The 16,753-nt window shown below is 37.7% G+C and overlaps 1 non-coding gene across 1 annotated transcript; it reads left to right on the forward strand.

Moving 5' to 3' along the window:
* Positions 1-794: 794 nt before the first annotated feature.
* LOC126002602 (small nucleolar RNA SNORA51) lies at positions 795-927 on the forward strand. Its single transcript, XR_007493286.1, has one exon. It is a non-coding gene; the product is annotated as a small nucleolar RNA SNORA51 (small nucleolar RNA).
* Positions 928-16,753: the final 15,826 nt, after the last annotated feature.

Here is a 16,753-nt window from a genome sequence, read left to right on the forward strand (position 1 = left end):
AATGACATTGAAGAAGCATAACTGCTAGAACCAGAAAGAAAGACTTCATAAACTCCATTCCCTGATCTGCACAGCCACGAAGATCTTTAGAAACAGGACTGATTTTACCATCCAAGATAAAGTAGAAGTCTTCCACATACCACGAAAGCAGCAAGAGGAGAATAAATGATCTATTTTTTTGACGTCTTTATTTTGGTGCGGAGATTAAGGTTGATGTCTCCAATATTTTATTTTATTTTGTTTTGTCTTTTTCTTTCTTTTTTGCACTTGAGTATGATTTGATTTCAGAACCGAGATTATTGTGTGGTGCCTGTCTTTATTGTTGTGGTGCTTATCGGTTATTTAATTCGATATTTTTTTTTTTTGTGTATTGTTGTGGTATTTTAATTATTTTTTCACATCCTCTCTCAAACTGAGGTTGGAAGCCTCCAGACAGGACTCTGTCTATTTTCAGCATATTTGATTTTTGATTGAGAAGAGGACATATTAGGTGATGGGTATTCCCCTGATTCAATGTGAATATGTATCCAAAATACTACAGTGAAAGATATGTAAGCCATTATGAAAAAAAAATTGTGTTTTTAATCAGAAATTTTCTTTGACTTACATGTATTATTATTATATCAATTATATTATATGTTATGTTATGTCACTATATTATGTTATATTAGTTTACCTCATTATGTTAATCAATTTTGTCCTTTAAATGAATTTTTACTTAAAAAAAAACAAAAAAAAACAACTTTAGTTTGCTCTGAAGAAAAAAAAAATAAAATAAATAAAAGATAAGATAAGGCCTCCCAAATCTTACCACAGGCTGTGTTCTTTACACTGGCTGTATAGAAAGAGGAGGTACAGTAAAGGCACCCCATATACACCTCAACACAGGCCCCTTGCCGGGTATGTATTGTGAATTGGGGGACAAAAAAAAAAAGAAAATACCTATATAAATGCTTTTAAATAATTGATTCTTTAAAACAGCTCTAAAATATACCAGTGTATTAGGAAACTATTTTACTATTTTCCAGATAGCATTCACTACTATATATGTTCCCTTTCTCCTTTCATCCTGCTTTTTAAAAATTATAATAATATATTTAAGCACCACAGTTACAGAAATGTTCATAATTGAGTTTCAGTCATAGAATGACTGAAATGACATTGCCCTTCACTAGTGCAACTTTCCTGCCAACAATTTCCCCCATTTCCCTTCCACTGTCCAACCCCTGCCTGTCTTTAGGGCAGGCATTTTGCTTCTCTGTCACTCTCTGACTTTCCTTTCTGACACTGTGGTTTACAGCATTGAGGAGGTGCCAAGCATATCACTTTATCCCTTTTCGATACCCAGTTCTTGTCCAGAGAGATCAGTTCCAACTATCATTGTCACGATAGATCCTTCTCTACTAATTGCACTCAACTCTCTTTGTGGTAAGCTTCAATCATGGACTGGTCCTCTAAGCCCTTATCTCTACTGTCCCTAGATATTACTATTATACTGTCTTTCATTTTCCATGTGTTACACAGATGAGTGAGACTACTCTTTGTCTATTCCTCTCCACCTACTCATTTCACTCAGCATAATAATCTCTATGTCCATTCACGTATAGACAAATTTCAGTTTTTTCTAATGGCTACATAATATTTTATTGTGTAGATGTAACACAGTTTCTTCAGCCACTCATATGTTGTTGAGTACTGGGTTGTTTCCAGATTCTGGCTATTATAAATAGTGTTATGATGAAATTAGGAGTGCAGAGAGCATTTTTGTATTTGTGTTTTTGTGTTCCTAGAGCATATTTCTAGAAGTGGTATTTCTGGATCATATGGGAGCTCAGTTTCCAGTTTTTTGAGAAATCTCCATATTGTTTTTTAGAAAGACTGGACTAGACAGCATTCCCACCAGTAGTGAATTAGAATTCCTTTATCTCCATATCCCCGCCAGCACAGTTTGTTCTTGTTCTTTGTGATGTGTGCCAGTCTCTGTGGCATGTGATGGTACCTCATCATTGTTTTGATTTGCATCCCCTGATAATTAGTGATGTGGAGCACTTTTTTATGTGCCTTTGACCATCTGTATTACTTGAGGAAGTTACTGTTAATTTCTTATACCCATTTTTGGATGAGATTAGATCTATTTTGCTTATTAAACTCTACCAGTGCCTTATAAATCTTGGATATTAAGTCCTTATGTGATGGGTATTGGGTATAGTTTCTCCCATCCCATGGGTAGCCTTAGCATCCTATTTTATACTACAAGCCAGAGATGTTTTTACTATTCCTTAGCCATTACAACTTTTAAACAATAAATTGAAGAGGCCAAACAACCTCCTCTCTCAGATTTTACATTCATATTTTATTTTACTGGATTATTATTGTTTTTGTTTGTTTTTGGGCCACACCCAGTGATGCCCAGGGGTTACTCCTGCTATGTGCTCAGAAATCACTCCTATCATGGGGACCATATGGGGTGCCTGAGATTGAATCCAGATCTGTCCTTTTTCAGCTATGTGCAAGGCAAACGCCCTACCCCTGTGCTATCGCTCCAGTTCCAGATTATTATTGTTTTAACTGCTCTTTCCCCCTACCAGCTACTTCCTTTCCTTAATCTGAATTTAGTTCTCAATTTAATAAGTCTGGGGAAAGAGGTATTCTCTGATATCCCAAATCTCAAATTCTTGATTTGAGTCTCTTTTTTGTATTTTTACCAGAGTCTTATGTAGGTTACAGTTGATAGGTTTTAACTATATTTTTTTATTCAGCAAATTTGCCTGTAAACAGTTGTTTTCTTCAATTTTGCAGCTCTAGCACATTATGTATTTCCAAAATTCTTAATAATTAAGGTCTTAGAGATATAGTATAATGGGCTAAGCACTTGCTTTGCCAGGTTTTATTTCTAGGTTTTATTTCCTGGAGCACCACCAGGAGCAACTCCCAAGGACAAAGCAGAGAATAGCCTCATGAGCACCAAAATGTGAACAAAAAGCCAAAACAAAACAAAAATTCAATACTTAAAAAGTTCATCTTGTTTAAATCTTCTTTCACATTGGAACTCTAAAGTCTAAAGAAAGTAAATAGCCTTCCCAATGAACATATTTTGGAACAAAGTCAACATTAAATTTCTGATGCCCAGTTCTGTGTTATTTGATAGATATAATCCTAAAATAGGAGTAAGGTCAACTGGATTTTGGAAAATGCTTCTGTAGAGAGCAAAGTAATAGGTAGGACAGTTCCTTCCAGAAAGTTAAAAATCAAAATTATTTTGACATATTTTTATATTTATAAAGCTTTGAAATAGTAAAAAAAAATAACTTATATTAATCTCCTATTTTTTCAAATGCCACAATTTATTTTAAATTATTCACCAAGAGGGGCCGGAGTGGTGATACAAACAGTAAGGTGTCTGTCTTGCTCTTGCTAGCCTAAGACAGTAGCAGTTCGATCTCCCAAAGAAGCATATGGTCCCCCAAGCCAGGAACAATTTCTGAGTGCATACCATGGGTAACTCCTGAGCGTCACCGGATGTGGCCCAAAAACCAAAAAAAAAAAAAAATTCACTAAGAAATACAAATATTCTATTTCTTTTTCTTCCTCTTTTTTTTTTTTTTTCGGGCCACCCACATTTGATGCTCAGGGGTTACTCCTGGATAAGCACTCAGAAATTGCCCCTGACTTAGAGGGACCATATGGGATGCTCGGGGATCCAACCACAGTCCTTCATTGGCTAGTGCTTGCAAGGCAGACACTTTACCTCTAGCGCCACCTCACTGGCCCTGATATTCTAATTCTTTAATGCTAACTTGTTTATACTGTATTTTTTTAAAGTACATAGATTCTCTTTCATACAACTACAGCACAATGATAATAATAATTAAACCTTGTTATAGAATGCTTACTCTTTACTCTGATTTTACCAATTGTTCCAGTAATACTCCAGCAAAAGAAAATCCAGGATTTTATGTTGCATTTAGCTGTCACACCTTTTGGCATTCTAACGAAGGTGGTTTTCTTTTCATTTTTTAAAAAAATATATAAGCCAACTATAATCAAATTTTACTTGCCAAGTACAATTAAACATTTAAAAACATTTAAAACTATGTATGCCACATATGAACAATATATATATATATGTCAAGTACAATCAAATTTTGATTGTCCCCAAATACTTTACTGATGTGTAATAAATGATTAAATTGAGTTTACACACTGTCGGCAAGAACATCACAGAAATAAAGATTTGTTCTCAGTGTACCATATCATGAGGGATTTGATGTCCATTAATTCTTACTGCAGAATTAACTCTGGTTACTTAAACTTCTGCCACTTTTCCTACTTGAAAGCTAACACTTTTTTGAATTAATATGTATCTGTGGGGAGATATTTTGAGACACTGTAAATATAACATTCTTCTTCAAAATTTTATCAGTGCAAATTAGTGCCTACTATAGAGCAGCAGTTTTCAACCACGGTGCCATGGCACACTAATGTGACATCAGATATTGTTTGGTGTGCAGTGGGAAAAATTACAATTTCATCCGTGAGCCTAAGCGCATGTTACGGACTCTCCGATGTCATTGTTACACTGACAGGAGGAGACATTGCAGTAGTTCACCCATGCGCAGAACAATACCGATGGATCCTGGACTCTGGAGAATTATTGAGGATGTAGCACAAAAGAGCGCTGAGTGATGGATCTGGAGGAGAGATGAGCAGAAGAATGCTCAGTGTGAAGGACAGCGGCTATCTGGAGGAGACAAATGAAGTAAGTACTGAGCTGACAGTGAGACAGGAACTGCAGTGATGAACAAGTTTTTGAAAAGGAAAGAACTGAACTCTGAACAAAATTCAGAATCAGATGAGATGCAAAGAAACCGATATCACGTGGTGTGTGGTGAAAAGCTAACAGTGTTATGGTTCCAAGTAAACTTAACCACCTTTCACTTCAAAACAAGAATGCGGACTTTTTTGACTGCGTGAAAACATGGAAAAACAGGCAACTTTCATGAGAAAAACCACAAAGGTAAATGAAAGAGCTCTTAAAGGTAGCTATCAAGTTGCCGAATTTATAGCCAAGTCAAAAAATTCTCACACTGTGGCAGAGACATTAATACTTCCCACCTGCAAAGCTATTATAGAGGAGATGCGCGGACCTGAAGCAGTTAAGGAAATAGCCAAAGTTCCTCTCTCAGACAACACAAGTTTTAGACGTATTAATGACATGTCTGCAGACACCAAAAGTGTGGTTTTGAAAAAGATCCGTATCAGTGAGAAATTTGCATTGCAACTTGACGAGTCTACTGATATCAGTGGAAATGCTCAACTCTTGGCCAATGTGCGTTTTGTGGATGGTGATGCAATTAGAGAAAACTTCTTTTGGAAGGCAGTGCCAGAAAAAAACAGAAGAATAAATTTTTCAGGTCACATCAGACTTAATTGGGAAAACTGCCCAAGTGTCTGCACCGATGGAGCTGCAGCCATGGTCAGGCACACCAAAGGCTCTGTAAAGAAGAGTGAAGGAAAGAAATCGAATTGTGTTTGTTATGCATTGTTTTTTACACCATGAGGCCCTCATAGCCAAGATTTTACCAGCAGACCTAGTTCCTGTGTTGGAAAATGCTGTACGCATGGTAAACTTTGTAAAGTCGCATCCCATGAAAAGTTGCATGTTTGCCGCTTTGTGTGAGGAAATAGTAGCTAATCATAAAACCTTGCTGTTTCATAGTGGGGTCCTGTGGTTGTCGCATGGCAAGGTCTTGGTTGGTGTGTTTCTGACATATGAGAGGTCAGATTACGCAAAGCTGCTTGTAAGTGATGATTGGTATGCAAGGCTGGCATACCTGGCAGATATTTTTCATCATCTGAATGAACTGAACACACGAATGCAAGGCAGAAATGAAAACCTGCTTACAAGTACAGATAAATTAAATGGATTCCATTCAAAGGTGCAACTCTGGCATCAACACGTGGAAAGTGACAATCTTGAAGTGTTCACACTCACCAAGTAATGGCAAGGTGTTCACACTGGTGAACTGCACTGTGTGAGATAATAGTTAAATATTTAAAAGCTCTCTAGAAGAAGTTGTCATTTTATTTCTCTTCAGTATCCACTGAATGCCTTGACTGGGTTAGGGACCCTTATAGTTCAGCATCAGTTGACAGAAAGGACATGACTTTATAGGAGCAGGAGTAGCTAGAACTGAACTGAGAAAATCGTGGTTTCAAGCTAAGATTTGCTGATCTACCTTCAGACAGGTTTTGATTGGATACTGCCAAGGAGTTCCCCATTCTGGAAAACAAAGCTATTTTGACATTACTTCCATTTTCCACTAGATATCTGTGTAAGATGAGCTTTTTAAGCCCGTTTGCTATAAATACTAAAGACAGAGACTGAGAGCTGTTGACAAAGAGCTACATGTATGTCTTTCTTCGATTTCTGCCAGAATATCAGCTCTGTGTCCAGCCAAACAAGCCCAGGTTTCGCACTGACTAAGTGAACAGAAGTATAAAAAATTATAAAATACTTTAATTCTTAATAAAGTAATTATAAAATAATTTCTTTGTATTTATTTGATTCCTATTCAAGAGAATTACTTTATATATAGTCAGTATAGGCAGAGTTCATTTTTTTAACATTTTCTAATGGTGGTGTGCCTCGTGATTTTTTTTTCATGAAAAAGTGTACCTTTGCACAAAAAAGGTTGAAAAAAGGTTGCTATAGAGTCTATTGTAGATAATTATTGTGGTTGTTACATGAAAATTATTTAATGTTATAATTCAATTACATTTCAGCTCACTTTATATTATGAAGAAGATAAAGATTACCTTTCCATTTACTTTGTTTATAAAAAATAAACATATGTATGTGATTGATTTATTTCCATCAGAACATAGTTATTTCTCAGATTCTTTTACATATCTATTTGTCCTTTCAATTGTCTATGAATACTGTATATAAATATGCATGTAACCATATATTATATAGGTCTAATACCAAATATATACACCTATATTTTGTTACATTACCTCATATAGAAATAACATGCAAAATTTGCTAACAAATGCAAAATCCCCATAAAAATTGTGGAAAAGAGCTGAACAGATGCTTCACTGAAGAAGGCATAAGGATAGTTATCAGTCATATGAAAATATGCTCAACATATAGGCTACCAGAAAATTTCAAATCAAAACATCAATGAGTTATCTCACATCAGTGAGAATGTCTTAATAACTATATTTAATTAAAATATATTTTACAATAAAATATATTAAAAACAAAATGCAAAGAAAACGTACTGGCAGGAATATGGAGAAAAGGACCACTTACTTTTGGTTGGGGTATAAACTAGTTCAGTCTCTTTTGAAAACATGATGGAGATTCCTAAAAAAAATTGGGCTGGAGATATAGTACAGCAGGTAGGGCACTTGTTTTGCATGTGGCCAAGCCAGATTCAATCACCAGCATCCATTATGGTCTCTTAAGCACTGTCAAAAATAATTCCTGAGTGTAGAGCAAGTAGTTAACCCTGAATATCACTTAGTGCTGTTCAAAAATACACAAAAAACAAAACAATAAAAATATAACTATCATGTGATCCAGAAATTCCACTCTCATATGTTTGTTACAAGAACATAAAATATGAATTAAAATATATATACATTTTTATGTTCATTGCAGTGTTTTTCTTTTTAAAATTAATTTTTATTGTGGCTGAAGTGAATTACAAATCTTTCACAGTAATATTTAAGGTACGTAATGACAATGGATCAGGGGCATTCCAACCACCAGTGTTGACCTCCCTCCACCCCTGTTCCCAGCATGTATCTTATATCTTCCTCCTTTACCCTCCAAAATACTAGTGTAACTGGTCCCTACTTGTACAGCTTGTTGTAGATTGGGTATCGATTCTGTTGTTATTGACTTTGGGTTTGATGTTCAGGTCTGATCATTTTTTATTTCCACTAACTGTTTGTGACTGTCTGGACCTGGTACCATCCATTTCCCCCCTCAAATTAGAGTCAGTTGCAGTGTTTTTCATAATAAACAAGACTTGGGAAAAATAAGTTCTCATGGACAGATGAGAAAATAAAGAAGTTGTGGTATATATATAGAAAAGATGATGAATGTTGAATGAATAAATAAATATAAGATTCAAAACTCAGCTTTAAAACATAATAAGAATTGCTGTTTGTGACAACATGGGGGTAACTGTATGGGATCATTATAATTGAAATAAGTCAGAAGATAAAAGTAAAATATCAGATAATTTAACATATTTGTAGGATATAAAGAAGGAAATTTAGGAAACAGACAATGTCAACTGTGAACAAACCCTTAGATTAAAACCTTAGCAGAGGTTTCAATTACCAGTGAAGGTAGGAAGAAGTACAAAGGGGTTTTCAATGACATTATTAAAGAATATTGGTACTTAGTGGTGGTTGTGAAGTGGGTAAATATATTTAAAAAAGTGTGAAGTGGCACTCTTAGAAAATAGTTTCATAAAATAATATTACCTAAATGAAAAACTGAAAGTTAATGCTGTATGAAAAATGCAGGAAGAAGGATTATTACTTAGAGAAGGGTTATTACTCATTACTGTACTTCCTATTTCATGTGTTCCCAACCTTCGCACATTTTAACTAGTGGTATTCATCTCTGCTTTGAATTAACTTTTTGTTATCTTTTTTTGCACAAGTGATCACATTTTATCTTGATTTTTAATAAAATTGGAGCTCTATTTGCAGTCTACCTCACTTCATGGAAATATATTTCATTTTTTGATATCATTGCTTAGTATTCCTCTGGTGGATATAGCAATGTGAGGGACTGTTGTTTCCAGTATTCATCTGAATCAAACAGTTCTTCAACAAATACCACTTTGCTTACCATGTACACATGTATTAATTATATATTGCCAAATTGCCCTTAATAGGGCAGTACAGATTTTATTATGATCAGCATCATAGGAAGTAACTAAATTATTTGCTGTTTTTCAAGCTAAGTATAGTATAATTTAAAAAATGTTGCCATTGGGGGGTGGGTAAAAATGTTGCCATCAACTAGGTAATAAATAATACTTATAACTCAATAAATAAATAATGAACTAATGTGATAGAATGTTAGGCCAGCGTTCATTTGACCCAGCAATTGCTCTCCTAGGCATATACCCCCAAGATGGAAGGACATTCATTCCAAAATACGTATGCACCCCACTATTTATTGCAGCAATCAGTATAATAGCCAAATCTTGGAACCAACCTCGATGTCCAACAACAGATGAATGGATCATTAAGATGTGGTACATAGAGCATGAAAACCTGCTAAGCTTTGCAAAAGCCGGCTCCCTGTGTGTGACACCAGGCGGGGAAAATCCGCGAAAGTACACTGGCCCAGTGGGGCCCAACTGAAAAACTGTGAGTGTGAACTGTCTATGTCTGTCTACTGTCCTCTTGTGTGAAACCCTTGCGAGTGGGGCAAAAAGAGGCTCCAGAAACCTCGCTCACCCAGACGCCATTTTCAGGGAGGGACTACAGAGCATGAAAACCGGCTAAGCTTTGCAAAAGCTGGCTCCCTGTGTGTGACACCAGGCGGGGAAAATCCACGAAAGTACACTGGCCCAGTGGGGCCCAACTGTGAAAAACTGTGAGTGTGAACTGTCTATGTCTGTCTACTGTCCTCTTGCATAAAACTCTTGCGAGTGGGGCAAAAAGAGGCTCCAGAAACCTCACTCATCCAGACGCCATTTTCAGGGAGGGACTACAGAGCATGAAAACTGGCTAAGCTTTGCAAAAGCTGGCCCCCTGTGTGTGACACCAGGTGGGGAAAATCCGCGAAAGTACACTGGCCCAGTGGGGCCCAACTGTGAAAAACTGTGAGTGTGACCTGTCTATGTCTGTCTACTGTCCTCTTGCGTGAAACTCTTGCGAGTGGGGCAAAAAGAGGCTCCAGCAGAGCACGGCCGCTCCGCTTCGCTACGCGGCCATGCACGCTTTCTAAGGAAAGAACTCCATTGCAACAAGAAGGAAAAATCACACTAAGAACGGCGCTATATCACAGAAGCAAACATTTCTCTCTGGACTGTCTTCTCTGTTGCATGCTTGGGCCTAAGATTTGACCCAGTGTGAGGCTTCATCCACGGAGGACTCCCCTCCCTTAGAGGCAAGTCAGCCCATCCAGAAAGGGAGGAGCCAGAGGAGTGTGCTCCCTGCATCATATAGACAATGAATACCACCACAATACGTAGAAAAACCCACAATGCAAGTGTGACAATGGGGAAACAACGCAGGCCAGCATCAGACATAGAGAATGAAGATGACAATTCTGAGGACCAGATAATGACCAACCAACTAATCAACCTCTCAGATAAGGACTTTAGACTAGCAATATGGAAGATGCTCACGGACTCCAAGAAACCATGGATCGAGTTGAACAGAACACTAATAAGAACCAAGAAAATATAAAGACAGAAATCACAAAACTCCAAACTGAAATAACATGTCAACTAACAGGACTGAAAAAGTCAGTAAACGAAGTGAATGACAAAACGGATAAGCTCTGGGACAGGGTATCAGAAGCTGAGAATAGACTTGGTGCTGTGGAAGATGAGATCCATAACAATTCCATACAGCAGGAGAGATTGGACAAAAAACTTAAAGCAAATGAGCAGACAATGGAAAAATTAGTCAAAGAATGGGAACAGACGAAAATAGAAGTCTATGATAAGATCAACAGAAACAACTTAAGAATCATTGGAGTCCCAGAGACCCAGGAAGAAAATTTCCAGGAAGAATCAACGGTCAAGAACATCATTAAAGAGAAACTTCCAGAGCTAAAGAATATATGTGATCAAATCCTGCATGCCCGAAGAGTACCAACCAAAAGAGACCCCAGAAAAACCACCCCAAGACACATCCTAGTCACAATGACAAATCCCACAGATAGAGACAGAATTCTGAAAACAGCAAGATCAAAAGGGGAAAACACGTTCAAGCAAGGTTCCCTGAGATTTACAGCAGACCTGTCACCAGAAACACTCAATGCCAGAAAGCAGTGGTGGGATATTGTGACAAGACTGAATGAAATGAATGCTTCACCCAGAATACTATACCCAGCAAAACTCACTTTCCGGTTTGACGGAAGAATACATGGCTTCAAAGACAAAAAACAGCTCAGAAACTTCACAGACACAAAACCAGTCTTAAGAGAAAAACTGAAAGACCTAATCTAAGACAAGACTACCCAAAAGACACACCAAATTTTGAAATAAAGATGGTGTTAAACCCCAGGACAATTCTTTCTCTCAACGTCAATGGACTAAATGCACCAGTTAAGAGACACAGAGTGGCTAAATGGATCAAAAAACTCAATCCAACCTTCTGCTGCCTACAAGAAACGCACCTGAATAGTCACAACAAACATAGACTCAAAATAAAAGGCTGGAGAAAAATTATCCAAGCAAACAACACCCATAAAAAAGCTGGAGTGGCCATACTAATATCAGATAATGCAAACTTTATACTCAGGAAGGTTGTAAGGGACAAAGATGGATATTTTATATTAATCAAGGGGTACGTAGAGCAGGAAGAATTCACTCTCCTAAACATATATGCACCGAATGTGGGGCCAGCAAAATATTTAATACAACTGTTGACAAATCTGAAAAATAATATCAACAACAACACAATAATTGTGGGGGACCTTAACACGGCTTTGTCAACACTGGATAGGTCAACCAGACTGAAACCCAACAAGAATATACTAGACCTGAGGAGAGAAATGGAAGAAAGAGGCCTAGTGGATATATATAGGACACTCCATCCCCAGAAACCTGGATCCACATTCTTCTCCAATGTACATGGGACATTCTCCAGGATAGACTACATGCTGGCACATAAAACATACCTCCATAAGATCAAGAGGATAGAAATTTTGCAGACTACCTTCGCTGACCACAAGGCTCTGAAATTATTTGTGAACTCCAAAGGGACTCAGAAGAAACACTTCAACACCTGGAAGTTAAACAGCCTCATACTCAATAACCAGTGGGTCCGAGATGAAATCAAGGAGGAAATCAAAAGGTTCCTAGAAACAAATGACAATCAAGACACAAACTCTCAGAACTTATGGGACACAGCAAAAGCAGTACTGAGAGGAAAATTTATAGCTTTGCAAGCACACATCAGGAAGGAAGAAGGAGCTTACCTGAGTAGCTTAATGACACAGCTAATAGAACTAGAAAATGCTCAACAAAAGGACCCAAGAATAGGAAGACAGAAGGAAATAACAAAGCTGAGAGCAGAAATCAATGAAGTGGAAACTCAAAAAACAATCCGAAAGATCAACGAAAGCAGAAGTTGGTTCTTTGAAAAAATAAACAAGATTGATAGACCACTGGCAAACCTAACAAAGAAAGAGAGAGAGAGAAACTTGATAACTCGTATCAGAAATGAAAAAGGAGAGATCACTACTGATATGACAGAGATTCAAAGGGTAATCAGAAACTACTTTGAAAAACTCTACGCCACTAAAAATGAGAACCTGGAAGAAATGGATAAATTCTTGGACTCTTATAATCTTCCACGGTTGAAGGAAGAGGATGTAGCATATCTAAACACCCCCATCACCATTGATGAAATTAAAACAGTAATCAAATGTCTGCTGAAAAACAAAAGCCCAGGTCCAGATGGATTCACTAATGAATTCTATCAAACTTTCCAAGAGGAACTACTGCCAATCTTGGCAAGACTCTTTCATGAAATTGAACAAACAGAAACACTTCCAAATAGCTTTTATGAAGCCAGCATCACCTTGATACCTAAACCAGAGAGAGACGCTACCAAAAAAGAAAATTACAGACCAATATCACTGATGAATGCAGATGAAAAGATCCTCAACAAAATCCTGGCAAATAGGATTCAATGCCTCGTTAAGAAGATCATCCACTATGATCAAGTATGTTTCATCCCAGGAATGCAAGGCTGGTTTAACATCCGTAAATCTATCAACATAATACTCAACATCAATAACAAGAAAAATAAAAACCACATGATCATATCAATAGATGCAGAGAAAGCATTTGATAAGGTCCAACACCCATTCTTGATCAAAACTCTCAGCAAGATGGGAATGGAGGGAACCTTTCTCAATATAGTAAAGGCCATCTACCACAAGCCAGTGGCAAATATTATCCTCAATGGAAAAAAACTGAAAGCCTTCCCTCTAAGTTCTGGCACAAGACAAGGCTGTCCTCTCTCACCACTCCTATTCAACATAGCACTGGAAGTACTTGCTATAGCGATTAGGCAAGAAAAGGATATCAAGAGAATCCAGATAGGAAAGGAAGAAGTCAAGCTCTCACTGTTTGCAGATGACATGATACTCTACTTAGAAAACCCTAAAGACTCTATCAAAAAGCTTCTAGAAACAATAGACTCATATAGCAAGGTGGCAGGCTACAAAATTAACTCACAAAAATCAATGGCCTTTCTATACACCAATAGTAATAAGGATGAAATGGACATTAAGAAAACAACCCCATTCACAATAGTGCCACACAAACTCAAATATCTTGGAATCAACTTGACTAAATATGTGAAGGACCTATACAAAGAAAACTACAAAACTCTGCTCAAAGAAATGAGAGGACACACGGAAATGGAAACGCATACCCTGCTCATGGATTGGCAGGATTAACATCATCAAAATGTCAATACTCCCCAAGGCATTATACAGATTTAATGCCATCCCTCTAAAGGTACCCATGACATTCTTCAAAGAAGTGGATCAGACACTTTTGAAATTCATTTGGAACAATGAACACCCTCAAATAGCTAAAGCAATCATTGGGAAAAAGAATATGGGAGGAATTACTTTCTCCAACTTTAAACTGTACTACAAAGCAACAGTTATCAAAACAGCATGGTATTGGAATAAGGATAGGTCCTCAGATCAGTGGAATAGGCTTGAATACTCAGAAAATGTTCCCCAGACATACAACCACCTAATTTTTGACAAAGGAGCAGGAAATCCTACATGGAGCAGGGAAAGCCTCTTCAACAAGTGGTGTTGGCACAATTGGATAGCCACTTGCAAAAAATTGAACTTAGACCCCCAGCTAACATCATGTACGAAGGTAAAATCCAAATGGATTAAAGACCTCGATATCAGCCCCAATACCATAAGATATATAGAACAGCACATAGGAAAAACACTCCAGGACATTACAGGCATCTTCAAGGAGGAAACTGCACTCTCCAAGCAAGTGAAAGCAGAGATTAACCAATGGGAATATATTAAGCTGAGAAGCTTCTGCACCTCAAAGGAAATAGTGCCCAGGATACAAGAGCCACCCACTGAGTGGAAGAAACTATTCACCCAATACCCATCAGTTAAGGGGCTAATCTCCAAAATATACAAGGCACTGACAGAACTTTACAAGAAAAAAACATCTAACCCCATCAAAAAATGGGGAGAAGAAATGAACAGACACTTTGACAATGAAGAAATACACATGGCCAAAAGACACATGAAAAAATGTTCCACATCACTAATCATCAGGGAGATGCAAATCAAAACAACGATGTGATACCACCTCACACCCCAGAGAATGGCACACATCACAAAGAATGAGAATCAACAGTGTTGGCGGGGATGTGGAGAGAAAGGAACTCTTATCCACTGCTGGTGGGAATGCCATCTAGTTCAACCTTTATGGAAAGCGATATGGAGATTCCTCCAAAAACTGGAAATCGAGCTCCCATACGATCCAGCTATACCACTCCTAGGAATATACCCTAGGAACACAAAAATACAATACAAAAACCCCTTCCTTACACCTATATTCATTGCAGCACTATTTACCATAGCAAGACTCTGGAAACAACCAAGATGCCCTTCAACAGACGAATGGCTAAAGAAACTGTGGTACATATACACAATGGAATATTATGCAGCTGTCAGGAGAGATGAAGTCATGAAATTTTCCTATACATGGATGTACATGGAATCTATTATGCTGAGTGAAATAAGTCAGAGAGAGAGAGAGAAAAATGCAGAATGGTCTCACTCATCTATGGGTTTTAAGAAAAATGAAAGACACCGTTGTAATAATAATTTTCAGACACAAAAGAGAAAAGAGCTGGAAGTTCCAGCTCACCTCATGAAGCTCACCACAAAGAGTGATGAGTTTAGTTAGGGAAATAACTACATTTTGAACTGTCCTAATAATGAGAATGTATGAGGAAAATGGAGAGCCTGTCTAGAGTACAGGCGGGAGTCGGGTGGGGCGAAGGGAGACTTGGGACATTGGTGATGGGAATGTTGCACTGGTGATTGGTGGTGTTCTTTACATGACTGAAACCCAAACACAATCATGTATGTAATTAAGGTGTTTAAATAAATAAAAAAAAAGATGTGGTACATATATACAATGGAATATTACATGGCAGTTAGAAATGATACAATCACAGACTTTGCAGCAACGTGGATGGACCTAGATCATGTTATGTTAAATGAAGTAAGTCAGAAGACAAAAGAAAAATACAGAATGGTAGCACTATTCTGAAACACCTAGAACACATATTTTATACACAACTAATACTTAACAATCAAATAACAGGTTTTAACATGGTAGAAACTCCGAACACTGTAATAGTCAACATATACGTGGGAGCAGTGTCCAAAATACATGAAAAAAGAATAATGCAAATTTTTGATTACACAATATACCATAAAGAAAACAATAACAACAGAAACGGCAGCATAGAGAGAACAGGTAGGTAATCAGACTTCTACAACAAAGGCCCACAATAATCCCTTGGAGTTCGTATACAGGAACACAAGTATAGAACACCAAGGGAAATCATGGACTGCAATGGCAACATACCATAACACTACCTTTTAATGCCTTTATCTTACTATATTTTAAATAACCTCTCAGCTTTTCTGTCCACAGGCGCCCTTGGATACAAAGGGCGGACAAACTAAGGTGGCAATTCGGGATACCACACGGTATACCATACCTTGCATGCACTACGAGATGGCCACGAGAAAACTCTTTAACATATACTTTATCTCTAGGTAATACCTCCATTTAGGAATTGAAGCACGTGATCATTCAGATCATCAAAGCAGTACCTGAGACGTACAGACTTAAACCACAGGCTCTATTCTTCGAACACTTTTAATCAAACCAGCATTCCCTTGCTATTCTCTCCTCTCTTCTCACTACTTTTCTTTTTTTTTTTCTCTCTCTATTCTGCTCATTACTTTTTTCCCTTTCTCTTCCCCTTTTCTCTCTAAGGTATTTTCTCTTTTCTCTTCCTTCATACCCTTCCCATATACCTTCCCCTTTCTCCCCTCCAAAAATCCAACTATCCCTTCACCCCTCAATCCCATCCAGATCTCCCACCATATTAAAACTTTTCACCCTCAGTCCTTATTCTATTAGGCATCAAGATCGACCTCCTACCCAACGAACCAGTACCCTGCACCCAGGCGAGGGGAAACCCAGATAAACCCACACCTCGTCTCCTGAAAGAAAAGACAGCCAACTCCCCTGTGGACTCATGCCCTCCCTACTAACTCTCCCTAACGCGGACTCTTCCTTGAAACTGGGCCTAGGTCCAAAAGTATCCCCAATGCAAGAACTCTTCCAAGACCTCCCTGCCGCAAATTTTTAATAATCTGAAGAAGGTCAGGGGATGTGTTAGGAAGATGCCTGGGAACCCACACACCACAAGAAAAACCCAAAAGACAATG

This window comes from Suncus etruscus, chromosome 2, assembly GCF_024139225.1.
Source record: "Suncus etruscus isolate mSunEtr1 chromosome 2, mSunEtr1.pri.cur, whole genome shotgun sequence".
Taxonomy (NCBI): Eukaryota; Metazoa; Chordata; class Mammalia; order Eulipotyphla; family Soricidae; genus Suncus; species Suncus etruscus.